A 14891-nucleotide genomic window follows, 5' to 3' on the forward strand; every position below is an offset into this window, starting at 1 on the left:
ACCATCTACCCCATTGCTATGCATACCCTTGTCAATAACTGGCAGTCCATCTTCAATCCCTTATTCAAATGAATGCTGAACAAAAGTCTTTGGTTAACATCTCTGCTTTCCCTTGTCATCCTACACACAATCTCATTTTTTTTCTTTTTAACCCTGTAATCTCACTTCCTTTTCTAACATACTTGAAAGAAAAGCTTGCCATCACTCTTTATTATTTTAGCTTTATTTTCTTATTCTTTTGGTGCCTAGTTAGTAACCCTGCTTCTATCAGCTTAACCAGATCGTCTTCTCTATGGCCTTCTTTTTTGAGATATTTTATAATTTCTGAAAGCTAATCTTTTTTTGTTTTTACTTTTTCAGCCACTTCTATGGAGACCCTTGCTGGTTTCCTTTTCTTCTTACTTTTAATTCACTTTCCTGACAGGAACATTTGTTGTCCTTACTATAGTCTTTTTAAGTTTACCTCATTATCCTTCCAATTTACCTTTCTCCTCTCACCCAACAGGCAATTATACTACTACTAGAGGTCAGGCTGCCTTTTGCCATTTGCCCCTAGAGTGTCTTTTTGACAGCAATGGCACCTTAAAAAAAACACTACCTGAGGTACAACTTGTGAGATAGATCACAAGTTTGGATACTTCTTTACCATATGGGTCACTATCCTGTGGTACTGCATTACCATTGGTTATTGTCTCCTGTGGTAAAATAGGCTGCAGTAAAATGCATATCTTACCTTAGTAACTTCTGCCCTAAGTGAGCATAAATGGCTATCTTCAGTCATATTCTATGGTATTGGTAGGAACTATCTTTCACTCCTTCAAATGCAGATGCAAGGAGAGAGGTGATAAAGGCAAAATAAAAGTGAAGAATAAAAGCATAGCCTTGCAGGACATGGAGCAGACTGACTGTTACCAGAAGGCTACAACTCTATAAAAACCAGTTTGATCAGCACTGATAGGTTGGTGGTGGGCAGTTGTAGCCCACTAGGTCCATAGAGTCCTGAGGGATATTTGGGCCACAGACATAATGATTATAGTAATTGTTGTGCAACTTTGGGTGGAAGGACATAGGATGGCAGGGGCTGCATGTTGAAATCTTGTCTGCTTCTTTAACTGGAGTGGAAAAGAAGCACCGGGGTAGCCTGCACAGAGCAGCCTTTACAATGTATGCAATCTATATGTTTCCTTATTTAGAATTCTCTAAGCTTCCACTGGAAGCTACGCTAACTTCTTCTTCATTATCTTTGTACCCAGTTCTATTATGCTATGGTGGTTATTTTGGAAGCTCTATTCTTGTTTTGGATATCTGAAATCTGGTATTTAGATGCCCTTATTGCATGGACGTCCAAATCCCAATTTTATAAAGCCAGGATATGGAGGATGTCTAAAGCTCCAGTATATCCATATGGCAAGGGGGCATAGTCTGAGCATGTTTTGGGTAGTACTAGGTATGGGCCAAAATATGAACATCCAACTCTGAATGCAGAAGGGACCTCCATATCTAAAAAGAAAGGCATTCATATTTAAACCTACTACCCTTTATACATTGAACATGTCACACATAGAAACACATATAGGAGCACTAAAAAGGCTAAGAAACACAAAAGTAGGCCCTACAGTAGTATGTACCCAAATAGACAATGAGGGAAAAACCAAGAATATATGAATGGTAAGACACAGAGTTGTCATGATTATGGTGCAGACAAATGGGAACAGAGGTACACCAAGAATCCAGCACACTTATAATTCCATCCTTATGCTTCAGAGACCAAGTGGAAAGAATGGAAAAGACTCAAGGAGATGGAGCACCAGCTTATATGGAGTATTAGAGCCCCAGACATTTAGATTCATGTGGTGTAAATTTGATGTCATCTTTATCCCAAACTTTGCTCTAGGAATGCTATACTGTACGTAATAGCAACCTTGTCCGTGTTGTATATACCAATAGGATAGTCATAATGGTGCTAAGTAGAGCAGAGAAGAACTCCAAATGCCTCTCCCTCTAAGGAATATTTCTCTTCAGCTATACAGCACTGCAACCAGAGTACAACTGGGTATCTGTGTCTAAGCCTTGAGCTAGGAAAGCCAATTATAGAAAAATAGCCAATGAGACACAAAGAAAAACATTTACTTTCTAGTTCAGTGGGTCTGGAGCAGTTCAGAAGTGAAAAAGTGTATACAGAGAGTAGTAGACATATATTACATTTACTGAAGTACCAACGTAAACAGAGCAGAACTAGCACCTAAATTTGTACTTCACAAGATATATTGCAACATGCAGAATATACAGTAATTACTCTCCCACCCACCTCATACAAAGCAACCTAACCCCTCTCAGGCATGCTGTTATTTCTTCAGCAACTGTGAGACTAATCACTCTTACTGGCTCCTCCTCTATCCCCTAGTGACTCCCACAGTGATGGAATAAAACTCACAACATCCAATTGTTGTTGAAACTGTTTTATAGGCCATTTCTCATACAGGGACCATTTTTTACACAAGCCCTCATCATCATAATTTGTACATGCAGTCAACCAAGAGAGGCAGTACACCTCTTCTATTCTCCGAATTACCACTGAAAGAGGGGGGTTTTGAAGCCTGACACCAGTGACATACCACTAAATATCTACAATACACACAAAGTCCAACACCTCTCCAACTAATTCTCCCTGCACATGCATTCTCCCTAGTAACATAAATTCCTGGCAATAAGACATCTTTTGACCCAATATGTCCTGCACCCAACAAAGTATCCCTCTCTAAAACTCTTGCACTACTGGACACCCCTACCACATATGAGTGAAATCTCCAGTTATGCCGCACCCCCTCTAGCACATGGAACTGAATGCAGGTCTCATACTATGCAGGTGTGTAAGTGTCATTATGGGGTCCTTTTTTGAAGCTGAAGTAAAAGGACCCCTGCAGTGATGTCGGCGTATGGGTTTGCCGTGTACCAAGGCCTCTTTTTACCGCCACCTGGTAAAAGAGAATTTCCAGGCAGGGGATGGAAATGGCCATGCGTTAAGTGAAGCAATTACTGAATGTGCATTTCCTGGTGGAGCTCATATTAGTCTGGTAGGACTGGGGCGTGCCCAGCACTGCCCAATTACCACTGGGCACGCCCCCAACACTTGTGCTAAAAAAATATGTACAGGCAGGAAATGATGTGCACTAGGGGCAGGAACTACCGCTGGACTCCCCTGGGAGCCTGGCGGTAGAGCTGGATCACTGCACACCATTGCCGTGGTAGCTTTACCGTGGCATTCTAAAAGGGCCCCTATGTTCTGTAAAGTACTCTCTGGCTGATGTTAAGCCAGTGGCAGTCAACATTTTTCTTTAAATATTGACTGTCACCAGCTAAATTAGCCCCAGATATGTCAGGGCACTGGCACTGAATATCTGGGGAAAATTGTGGTAACTTGGTCATTTGAGCTATGCAGGTCCCATTTGATATTCAGCCAGGGACCGCATAAGACAGTTATGTGGACCCTGACTGAATATCTGTCAGAAGTCACATAACTTTCAAAATTGTGTTCAGCCCTTTGATTCTCCTCCCACCCAAAACAGCCCCCCCTCCTTCCAATCTCCCCTTCCCCTGGCAAGGAAAGAACTTCCATCCAACTCCAGTCATGATAGGCCCCCCAGGCCTACCTAAGATCTCTGTTAGTATAATGGGAACGTGGGGGCAGAAACAAATCCACTCACTCCTGCCCTTTTTGGTTCCAGAACAAAATGGCTGACATGACCTCTCACAGCAGCCTCATGATACTACCTCAGTCAATGGAATGGACATCAAATTTCTAGCTTCTGACAGAAACATTTTTTTGCGATTCTTCTCCACTGTATTGGGTCCCTAATGCCATATCCCAAACAGCTATAAAAGAGTCTCCCTTAGTTCTGCACTACTAATTCTCCATAGATGTTAGCTAAAAGCCCTCTGGTTCTTTTATACTGATTATACAACAGTTCAAACCCAGTAGATGCACTTTTCAGATCTCCAGCCATCTCATCCTCATGAGCATAATGCGCTAGTTGCAAATAGAAAAATCTATTGCTGTCATGTAAACTGCACAGCTTCTGCAGTTCTTGAAAGGGCCTCATAAACTTTTCTCTCCCCAGCCCTTGACCAATACAGTATAGTCCTTTCCTATACCTTACTCGATATTGGCTGTACATACTTACTGGAAGAAAATCCCTATTATTATAAATTGGCATGTATTTAGTTTAGACTTTTATCCCAAAAGTCTTTTCTAAGTCCTTTCCCATAATCTAAATGTCAATCTCAAAAGCTATTATAATTTATCACCCTCCAAATATCACCCCACCACCACCACCACCACCACCACCACCACCACTACAACCCAAAGTAAGTCTCTTAGGCAATCTTCAGTACAGAAGTCGTTCTAACCAGACCCATTGCTTCATCTGCTCCCTCTCCTTACATTCCATCAGAGTTGTCAATTGCATAACTTCATAGTAGGCCCTGACATTTGGGACTCCCATCCCTCCTTCCATTTTCGGAGACACATAACTCTCCTTGCCATTCAGGGAGGCCTGCCCCTCCAGATAAAATTTTTTAAAAATCTTATGCTGCATTAGTCAGGTATGTTGACTGAAAGGGACATAAACAAAAACAGTAACCTCAGCATTAGGTTTATTTAACTATTAAAACATTTATATACCACCTATAACCATTATGTATGTTGTATGGAAACTACCTAGGTCCTAGGTAGTTTCCATACAACATACATAATAAAATAAAAACAAAATAAGACAAATCACAATAATACAATTCTTCATGTTAATTACAGTAATTCATCCCAGTCAAGAGAATGTGCCCCTTCCTTATTGTTCCAAATCCCCTTGCAAATGCTTTAGCAAAAGGCTATAATTCAACTCAAATAGCTGTGTATATTCTCTAGCCAGATTCACTCCCAAATATTTTAAAGAATCATGTGCCCACCTCTAATGGAATCCTCCAACTGTTGATCTACATGTAATTTAAGAACCTGAAATTTACCTAAGTTCATATTGTACCTCAAGCATTTACTATCTCTTGTTAATATGGGGGGCTTCAGGCCTATGCTGGACATGACCTGTGACCCTATATGCAGTATTACCAGCTAGCATTTCTGTGTGTGAGTAGCTAGGCCTCAAGGTTAAAAGGACTGCATAAAACAAGTTTGTAAAGCTCATTTTGAAAGAAGAAGTGCTCTAATGAACTTTGTCACACAGCACAGATGTTCCTTGTGTCACATCGATGCAAACATGAGATAAGAGCATGGCTGTTAGCAACTGCTCCATTAAACAAGGGACTTTTTGATATCTGTGAAATGACAATAGAACCATCTAATGGAAAAAGCATATAGTAATGGAAATGTTATATAGGGGAACTTGGAGCAAGGTGAAGAATAACAAAACTTGTGGTTTGACTTTACAAACACGAATGACCCTGAGTACACAGAAAATGTGATGATTTATTGTGAATTATAATTAAGAATATAGATTACCTAAGAAATAAGTGCTAATAAACAGAAAGCCAGATGGTGTAAATGCAGAACTAGAATCTATCCCGAAAGTGGTGTTAGGGGAAGTTTGAGAAGGCGGAGAAAATGATGTATTTTGACGCGGCCTCAATAGACTGCAATGTAAAGGAAAAAGTATAAAAGATGTAACCTAATTAATAGGAATCAGAGATGTATTACTGAGTATTCACGACTTGTGACCTGTAACTATCTCTCTGAGAAAAAGCCTGAGGCCTGTACTGATTGACTTGCCTTGATTTGCTGTACTGCCTAATCTGAAATAACTATAATAAGCACAATTGGTAAGATAATAAAGAAACTTTTTCTCATATAATTATGCAAAGCCTTCTGTGTCTGTCTTGCCTTCTTTATAATATATAATGAGAATTCTATATACTACTGTGGTGGACATTGTTAGATATTATAGATTTGTATTTACTTATATATGAGGGAGAGCAGACTTATGGAGTCTAAGGCCTTGAAGGCCTACCTACACTCTCTCAATTTCCTGAAGCATAACTGGTAATGTAATCCTAGGTCTTCTCACAGTATAAATGACATCATCAAAGAGTGCCATTTTAAACTCCCAAGTGCCCTTGACCAATCCCTTATCATCAGGATTGTTCCTCACCCTAGCAGCCAAACGCTCAATGATCAATGCAAAAAGTAGTGGAGATAAGGGGCAACCCTGCTGCATACACTTTGCCAAGTCAAAATATTTTGTATGCACCCCATTAACCCAGATTCTAGCCTTTGAAAAACTAAGTCCTACTCCCACCTGCCTAAGTACCCAAAACATAAACTCTCACTCAACCCTATCAAAAAACTTTTTCTGCATCTACTACTAGCAATAACACATTCTCTTTCATGATTCATGTCCCCCAGGCCAAATTGAGAATCTTTCTTTTTTTAACTAGTGGCCTCATCAACAGATCCCTGAAAATCTTATAAAACTTAGCCATGGATCCATCAAGTCCAGGAACCTTCCCTAATTTTAAAGTCTTAATGGCATCACAAATTTCCTGCTCCTTGATGTCACTATCTAGATAGTCTGCCTCACCTTCCTCCAGGCTTGGGATATCACACTTCTGGAGATACTCATCTATTTCCTCCAGATGGGCTTTGACCTCCCTGGAATAGTCTCTGATAAAAGCTCCTAAACACTTGTTGTATTTCTTCCTGCTTAAAACCAAATCCCTTTTCTCAGTCATAAATCTAGTAATTTGTTCCTACTTGTGAATGGCCTTCAGTTTCCTAGCTAATACTTTGCTAACTCTATTACTATATTCAAAATGCTCTTTCTTTAGCTTCTGTAATTTAAAGGCAGATTCCCTTATTTCCAATAGGATGAGCTCATGTCAGAGCCCCTACAATTCCCTAAGACCTCTACCCACCAAGATGGACTTATGCCTGCACTCCAACACCCTAATCCATAGCCTCAGAGACTGTTCCTTCCCCTTCTTCTCCTTCTAGATGCTTTACTAAATCAGCTTGCCCTGAACCACTGTCTTCATTCAGTCCCATCTTGTGCACAGGCCTCATTCAACTGCTTTCTCACCTCTTTATCATCCAAACGTGTATTGTTCAATCTCCAAAATCTTAAACCATCCCTTCTGATCCCTACCCTTACTAGCAATATGGGAGCATAGTATGACCATGTAATCGGAAGGCTCTTCTCTTTCACCTGATGCACTAGATCAGCATCCAACCAAAATATATCAATCCTGCTATAAACATTGTAGGATTAGAGTAAAAGGTATAATCATGCCTACTTGGATTTCTCACTCTCTGTATATCCACCAGGTCTAAATTTTCCCTCAGTTCTGAAAACCGTAAACTATCCTTTTTGACACCCTGGGTTCTGCCCATTGAATTGTCCACCCTCAGATTAAGTGTGAGATTGAAGGCCCCCCACCATCCATTATGATATGGCCTGCATCCATGTTTTAAAGAGTGTCCTGAAGATGTCCTGATGTTCTCCAAAGAAAACCTCCTGTTGGCTAATTGGCATGAAGATATTCACTAATAGTATTTTAACTTTGCTCATTGTACCCCGTTTCATAATAAACATTCCCTTACTGCCTCTATATATCCTTTTTTTGCAAGGATATTTTATCCAAGATTTACCCCGACCCTTCTTCCTTCATCAGTATTTGCTGCTAAAAATGCTTCCTTATAGTCTCTATGGTACCTCAAATGTACTTGTGAGTGCCTCAAGTGTGTTTCTTGAAGGTATATAATACCAGCTCTAGATCTCAAACATTCATTCCAAAGAAAACTGTATTTCTGTCAGGAATTCAATCACTTAACATTCAGAGACAATATTAAAAGTATCTCAGTACTCCCCACTTATTCACTCCCTTTCTTTCAGTGAGAAGTTATGCAAGGCAGATGATAATATCTCTTGGTCAATCACTCCTTGGGGGGGGGGGCTCTATTTTCACATCTATGTCCACAGCCTTGGGTCACCCTTAAAGGGAAGAGTTTAACAAATACCCATTGCCATTTCTCTGCAATCTACAAGCTCCACAGCCTCTGTGACCCCCTTGATGCGGAGATTGCTCCACCTTGAATGGTTCCCATTCTGATCAGTGGTTGCCCATCACAGCACATATTAAGATTCTTCTCCTCATGTACAAAGGCTGACTTCCTTCAGCCCTACTATACATCAGATGCCTCCTTATTCCTGATGTTCCCTTATGCAGTCTCTGCTCTGCGGATTGCAGTCTTCACCCTTGTCTTCAGAGGGTTTGCAGTTTAAGGAGTCTATTTACTAAGCTACATTAAGGCAATAATATACATTTGCAAATTAACACATTAATTGACAATTAAATGCATTTTTTGCCAATAATGCAAGACTTCACCACAATACACATTAAGGGCCCTGTTTACAAAGCCAGCTTTTTTAGTGCTTGCTAATGCTAGAGACACCCATAGGAATATATGGGTGTCTCTAGCATTTAGCACATGCTAAAAATGCTAGCGCACCTTAGTAAACAGAGCCCTAAATAATAATTAGCTGCAATGCATGCAGAGCAGCTCACTATTATTGTGTTCTTGCTTATAATTGTAAAGTGCTTTAATGCCTTGTTGTGTATGTCACTATTACAAAAGGAAAGATCAAATCAAAACGTATGAAAAATGAATAACAGCTTCACAAGTTACATTAAACCTTGAAAGTTAACAATGCCTCAAGAAGCATTATTAACTTTACCCCAGAAGCACTGGCTCACTAACACATGAGCTGATTCTCCTAGGGTCAAGCTAAAGCAGCCCTCACAGTGAGAAATCTTCTTCATTTCCTTTTCTAAAAATAAAGAGCACCCTAGCATCTGTACCTTTAATCCCTTTGTAAAAATAAAGAATACCTCCTGTATTCCTTAACTTAATATCTATGTACAAAAAACACCTTCAGAATCCCTATGCCCTCAATCACTTTTTGAGAAACCTGAGTCTCCCTAGCCCAACCACTATGGCCCCCAGTACAAGCCTATGAATCTCTAATGTTGGTGGTGGCCTGACCCCCTAAAAGTACTACCATGATACTACAGCTGGAGCCTTTGGCTGCCATTTGTCAAGCAGCAGACATTGGGGCAGGACTCATTAGAGATCATTCCTGCCTCTAACTCCCCTTCCCCCACCTCCATATGTGCTGGGAGGCCATGTAGTTAGGCCAGAAAGACTTGATTTTTTAAAGGGGTAGCAGGGTGCATCATGGGTATGTGGAAGCATGTTTGCTTTTTAAGGTATCAGAGCAGGGAGGGCTTTTTTGTTATCATAAATTACCTCTTTTATAGATAAGTACATAAATGTTTGCCATACTGGGATAGACCGAAGGTCCATCAAGCCCAGAATCCTGGTTCCAACAATGGCCAATCCAGGTTACAAGTACCTGGCAAGATTCCAAAACAGTACAATACATTTTATGCTGCTTATCCTAGAAATAAGCAGTATATTTTCCCTAAGTCCATCTTAATAATGGCATATGGACTTTTCATGTAAGAATCTAGCCAAACCTTTTTAAAACCCTGCTAAGCTAACTGCTTTTACCACATTCTCTGGCAATGAATTCCAAAGTTTTATTACACGTTGAGTGAAGAAATATTTTCTCTGATGTGTTTTAAATTTACTATTTTGTAGCTTCATTGCATCCCCTTAGTCCTAGTATTTTTGGAAAGAGTAAACCAGCAATTCACAACTACCCATTCCACTCCACTCATTATTTTAAAAACCTCTATCATACCTTCCCTTATGGATTTTTTCTCCAAGCTGAAGTGCCCTAGTCACTTTAGCCTTTCCTCATAGGGAAGTCATCCCACCCCCTTTATCATTTTCATCACCCTTCTCTGTACCTTTTCTCATCTTTTTTGAGATGCGGTGACCAGAAATGCACATAGTATTTGAGGTGCAGTCACACCATGGAGTGATACAAAGGCAATATAACATCCTCATTTTTGTTTTCCATTCCTTTCCTAATAATACCTAACATTCTATTTAGCCGCTGCAGCACACTGAGCTGAGGGTTTCAACGTATCATCAATGATGACACCTAGATCCCTTTCCTGGTCGGTGTCTCATAATGTGGAGCTTTGTATCAGGTACCTATAGCTTGGGTTCCTCTTTCCCACATGCATCACTTTGCACTTGCTCACATTAAACATCACCTATCCTAGTCTCCCAGTCCCGTAAGGTCCTCTTGTGATTTTTCACAATCCTCTTGCAATTTAACAACTTTGAATATTTTTGTGTCATCAGCAAATTTAATTACCTCACTAGTTACTCCCATCTCTACATCATTTATAAATATGTTATAAAGCAGCGGTCCCAGGTATTCCTAGCTGTAGCAATGCAAGACTAAGATGCACATATTCAAAGTATATAGACTTACTAAGTTACGAAGTAACCTATACAACTTTGTAAGTCTATGTGCTTTGAAAATGAGCCTCTAAATTTACTACTGGAATTATTAACCTGTGGCTACTGAAGGTTAGGAAATCTCATGGGAAATCAGCACAAATACTATTTTACCATGGATAAGTAAGAAATCCCCCTAAGTCTAAACCTACGGAATGGAGGGAGAAGTGACTTGTTCAAAGTCATGAACAAGATTTGAATGCTAGTTTTTCAGAATCTCAGCCTGCTGCTTTATCTGCTAGGCTACTTCTTCACTCTGACACCTAGGGCTGCATGTAGAGCTCACAGTTGCAGAGTTTGGGAGTTCTGCTGCATATCCTCCCTCACTCTAAGGCTTAGGATTGCTGTTGCACTGACTGGGCTAAAAGAGCTGGGAGAAGATACATTGTGGGAACATTTCCAAGGTAATAATAGCACATGATGGCTTATGGTACTGAACCCCAATTCCCAATTAAAACTGGAAACCTAATATCAAAAGGAACATGACAGATCCCCCTCCTCAAAAAACTGCATATTAATGGTCAATTTTGATACAATTACTAGGCAGCCCCATAAGCGTTCTAGTACTCACGAGCTTTCTAATAAAGAAGCTATAGGTTTGGAAAAGAATGTAGGGGCCAAGAGCTTGTCTCGATGGGCCCCGTTAATCGAGGGCCGGGACCCGTCGAGAAGGTTCGGGATGATGGGGGGCGGACAGGGTGAGCATGATGCCCATAGGGCTCTTTAGACGGGAGGGAGGCAGGTGATTGGACAGGGGGGAAAGGGGGGCAGGGTGCTGAGGGCTTGGAGACATCTGATAGGCAGAAGGGGGAAAAAAGGCGGGCCAAGGGCGAAGGCTGAAAGGAGGGGGGTTGCACGAGGATCAGGGTGTTGTTTTTCCCTGATCCTCGGAGGTGGTTAGCGAGTGCTGCGATGGAGGCTGAGATTGAGCGTGGAGAAGGGGAGGCGGAGGTCTCGCTCTGTGCCAGCGATGATATTGAAGGCAGCCCAGAGCAGGTACAAGGTGGGGGGCTGCCAGGGTTGTCAGTGGCACACAGGTCCAAGGACATTGCCTTGACGGCAATCGCGGTGGGAGCAGCGGGTGTGAGAGGAGGAAAAAAGAAGAGCACAACAAAACACGTGCAACCCGCACAAAAAGTGGAAAAGGGGAAGTCAAAAAAGAAGAGGGGATCATTGGGTAGGAGCAGTACATCAGATATAGCACAGGGAGCGGGGGGCAAAGCGTGGGTAGAGGGGGAGAGGGTTCGGGCCTACTTCCACCAGAGCAGTGCTGGCATGAAGAGCAGCGAGGGGGCAAGGGCGCCCGGAGAGACGCTGGGCCGTCCAGTGGGCTCCAGAGGGCTCCCACGCCGGTAGCAACACAGGCGGGGAGGCTGACGCCGGGCCCGGTGATGCAGGAGTGTGAGCCCTTTGCAGGGGGGCCCCGGGGTTACGGGGACAATGTACCGGGGCCAAGCAGTGCAGCACGAGGCTGGCAGGGAGCGGAGTGGCAACAGCTGGGGCAGGGGCCATGGCCAAACGGGAGCTGGGCGCCGTGGGCGACATCTCCCCAGCCAGCATGGATGGCCCCGTGGGGGAGGGGGTACGGAGGCAGAGATAGATGGTGGGCGCCAGCGGGGGGCTACAGGGGTCCTCTGATGGGGGTTTAGAGTGGAGGGTGGCAAGCATGGCCGACAGCCCCTGCTGCGGTGCTGGACTTGTCTCCACAGGTACAGCGTGCGGCGGATGCTCAGGAGCCATCGGAGCAGAGAGAGGTGCACGGACCGAGAGAGTGTGCCAGGCAATTGCGGCAGGAAGCGAATGGAGGTGCGAGAGAGCTTCAAGCAGCGGGTCTGGAACGGACCTTGCTGAACAAGGAGGCGGGGCCAAGGAATATGGCCAGTGGAGGGGCCCTTGCTGCGTCAGCGGAGTCACCTCGTGGAGGCAGCACAGCAGCAGGAGCAGGTAATGTAGACGAGCCGTCCAGGGCGCGAAGCGAAGGAGGGCGGCGCAAGCGGAGGGGAAGGGACAGGCGGCACAGGGATTCTTCTTCCTCTTCAACTAGTTTCACTACATCCTGCTCGACTGCCTCTAGCACGGTGGAGCAGGGGGCAAGGGGGACTCAGAGGGAGGGCACAGGACAATTGAGAGGTACGGGGTCAAGGGGCCCACCGGCGTTGGTGGCCTTATCTGAGCTGTGGGAACAAGTCCCACTGTCCTTACGCAAGAAGATTCGGAAGCGCAAATGCATTAACATATTTAGGTTAATGGCGGGTAGGGGGCAGAGGAAGGGCAAGAAAGCCAAAAAGGAGAAGGAGGAGAGACAATCGGAACGCAAGGTCGCAAAGAATGTCATCAACTGGACGCGCGCCTTTTTGCGCCTGGCCAGTGTTTGGAGCCGACGCGACCCGGGACAGTATGGGCTGCTATTGGCGTATGCCGACTCAGTTCTTGATGCTTTCCAATGCTTTGGCGGGTGGGCGTGGCTTAACTACGATGAGGCGTTCAGAGATAAAATGGAGGAAAATATGCACATGTCGTGGGGATCTCAGGACATTAACCTGTGGTTGGTGCATATGGCTCCACGATCGGGAACGGGCGCGACGGTGGGGCAGAATCGAGGCGGGTCGGTGGCGACGGCCCCAAGTAAGCCCTTTCGGGCGGCAGGGGCAGGGGGAGTGGTAGTGCGGGGACGGGAACGGGGGCGCCGAATGATGTGTGCTGGCGTTTCAATAGAGCGGTGTGTCCCTTCCCCGGATTGCAAGTTCCGGCACGTGTGTTCTGCCTGTGGGCAAAACCATCCTGCTACCGAGTGTCCCAAGAAAGGGGGGGAGGCATGGCGTCCGGAAAGGAGCAATAGTTTTGGCAGGGCACCGACGCCAGTGCAAGTCGATGCGATGCTGCCATGGCTCCATCGATATCCGCGGAGAAGGGCGGCTGCCACAATTGAGCAAGGGTTTACGCGGGGATTTATTGTGCTATATCGGGGTCGCGTAGAGGACAATTGGGTACGGAATGCCAAGTCAGTGACACGGTTACAGGACGTGGTGCGTGGCAAGCTGAGGGAGGAACTCAGACTGGGCAGGATCGCGGGTCCGTTTGCAGAGCGGCCGTTTTCACCTTTCATGTTGTCACCACTGGCAGTGATTCCCAAAAAAGCGCCGGGAAAATTCCGACTCATACACAACCTTTCGTTTCCGGACGGCAGGTCAGTGAACGCGGGCATTCCCAGGGAATACTGCACAGTGCAGTATACATCATTTGACTGTGTGCTGCGGATGGTACTACGCTGGGGGGAGGGGGCACGGCTAGCAAAAGTAGATATAGAGGCAGCCTTCCGACTGTTACCCATGCATCCGTCTGCTTTCCCGGTCCTGGGTTTTCACTTCGATGGGGGTTTCTACTTCGACCGATGTATGCCCATGGGCTGTGCCATATCCTGTGCTTATTTCGAATGCTTTAGTTCATTTGTGCACTGGGTGACGGTGCAGCGGGCTGGGCTGGATAGTGTCGTACATTATTTGGACGATTTTCTATTCGTCGGTTCTGCGGACGGGCGGGAGTGTACGCGGTTGTTAGAGACCTTTTCTGCAGTAGCCAAGGAATTTGGCATCCCACTGGCAGAGGAAAAAACGGAGGGGCCAACTCAGGTTATTACGTTCCTTGGTATCGAGATCAACACCGCGAGTATGGTCACCATGTTACCGGCAGACAAGGTGGCACAGTTGGAGAGCTGGATAGTGGCAGTTTTGCAAGGGAAAAAAGCGCCCCTGCAGACTGTTCAGGCCTTGATGGGTAGCCTCAACTTTGCTTGTGGAGAGCCTTCTCGCGATGCTTGGCTGCGGTGACAGCAAATGTAGCGCGCCTTCACCATTACATCCGGATAATGGCAGGGGTGCGCAAAGACCTGCACATGTGGTTAGACTTCCTGTCGACATTCAACGGTACATTGGCGATACGGGCACGGGAAGTGTCCACGATTGACTTGGAGTTGTTCTGAGATGCGGCTGGGGGGGCTGGGTTTTGGGATGTATTGCGGGGGGGGGTCTGGTGTGCGGCCCCGTGGCCGGATAGCTGGGTCAGAGCCGGGACCACCTGGAAAATCACGTTTCTGGAATTGTTTCCTTTAGTGGTAGCCTGTGAGTTGTGGCCGGAGAGGTTCCGTAATCGTAATATTGTAGCCTGGAGTGACAATCAAGGAGTGGTGGAGGTGGTCAATAAACAAGTGGCCAAGTGTCTGCGGGTAAACACGTTAATGCGTGAGCTAGTCCTGCGATGTCTCCGTTTAAATACGCATTTGAGAGCCCGATACGTCCCAGGAGTCCAGAATAGACTGGCTGATGCCCTGTCCCGTTTCCAATTCCAGACCTTTCGAAACCTGGCCCTGGAGGTGGATGCGGAGGGGCAGCGATGCCAGTTCAGCTTTGGCACTTCGGACACCCGAAGTATGGGAGCTGTTGAAGGCATCGATAGC

Source organism: Microcaecilia unicolor, chromosome 3, assembly GCF_901765095.1.
Source record: "Microcaecilia unicolor chromosome 3, aMicUni1.1, whole genome shotgun sequence".
Taxonomy (NCBI): Eukaryota; Metazoa; Chordata; class Amphibia; order Gymnophiona; family Siphonopidae; genus Microcaecilia; species Microcaecilia unicolor.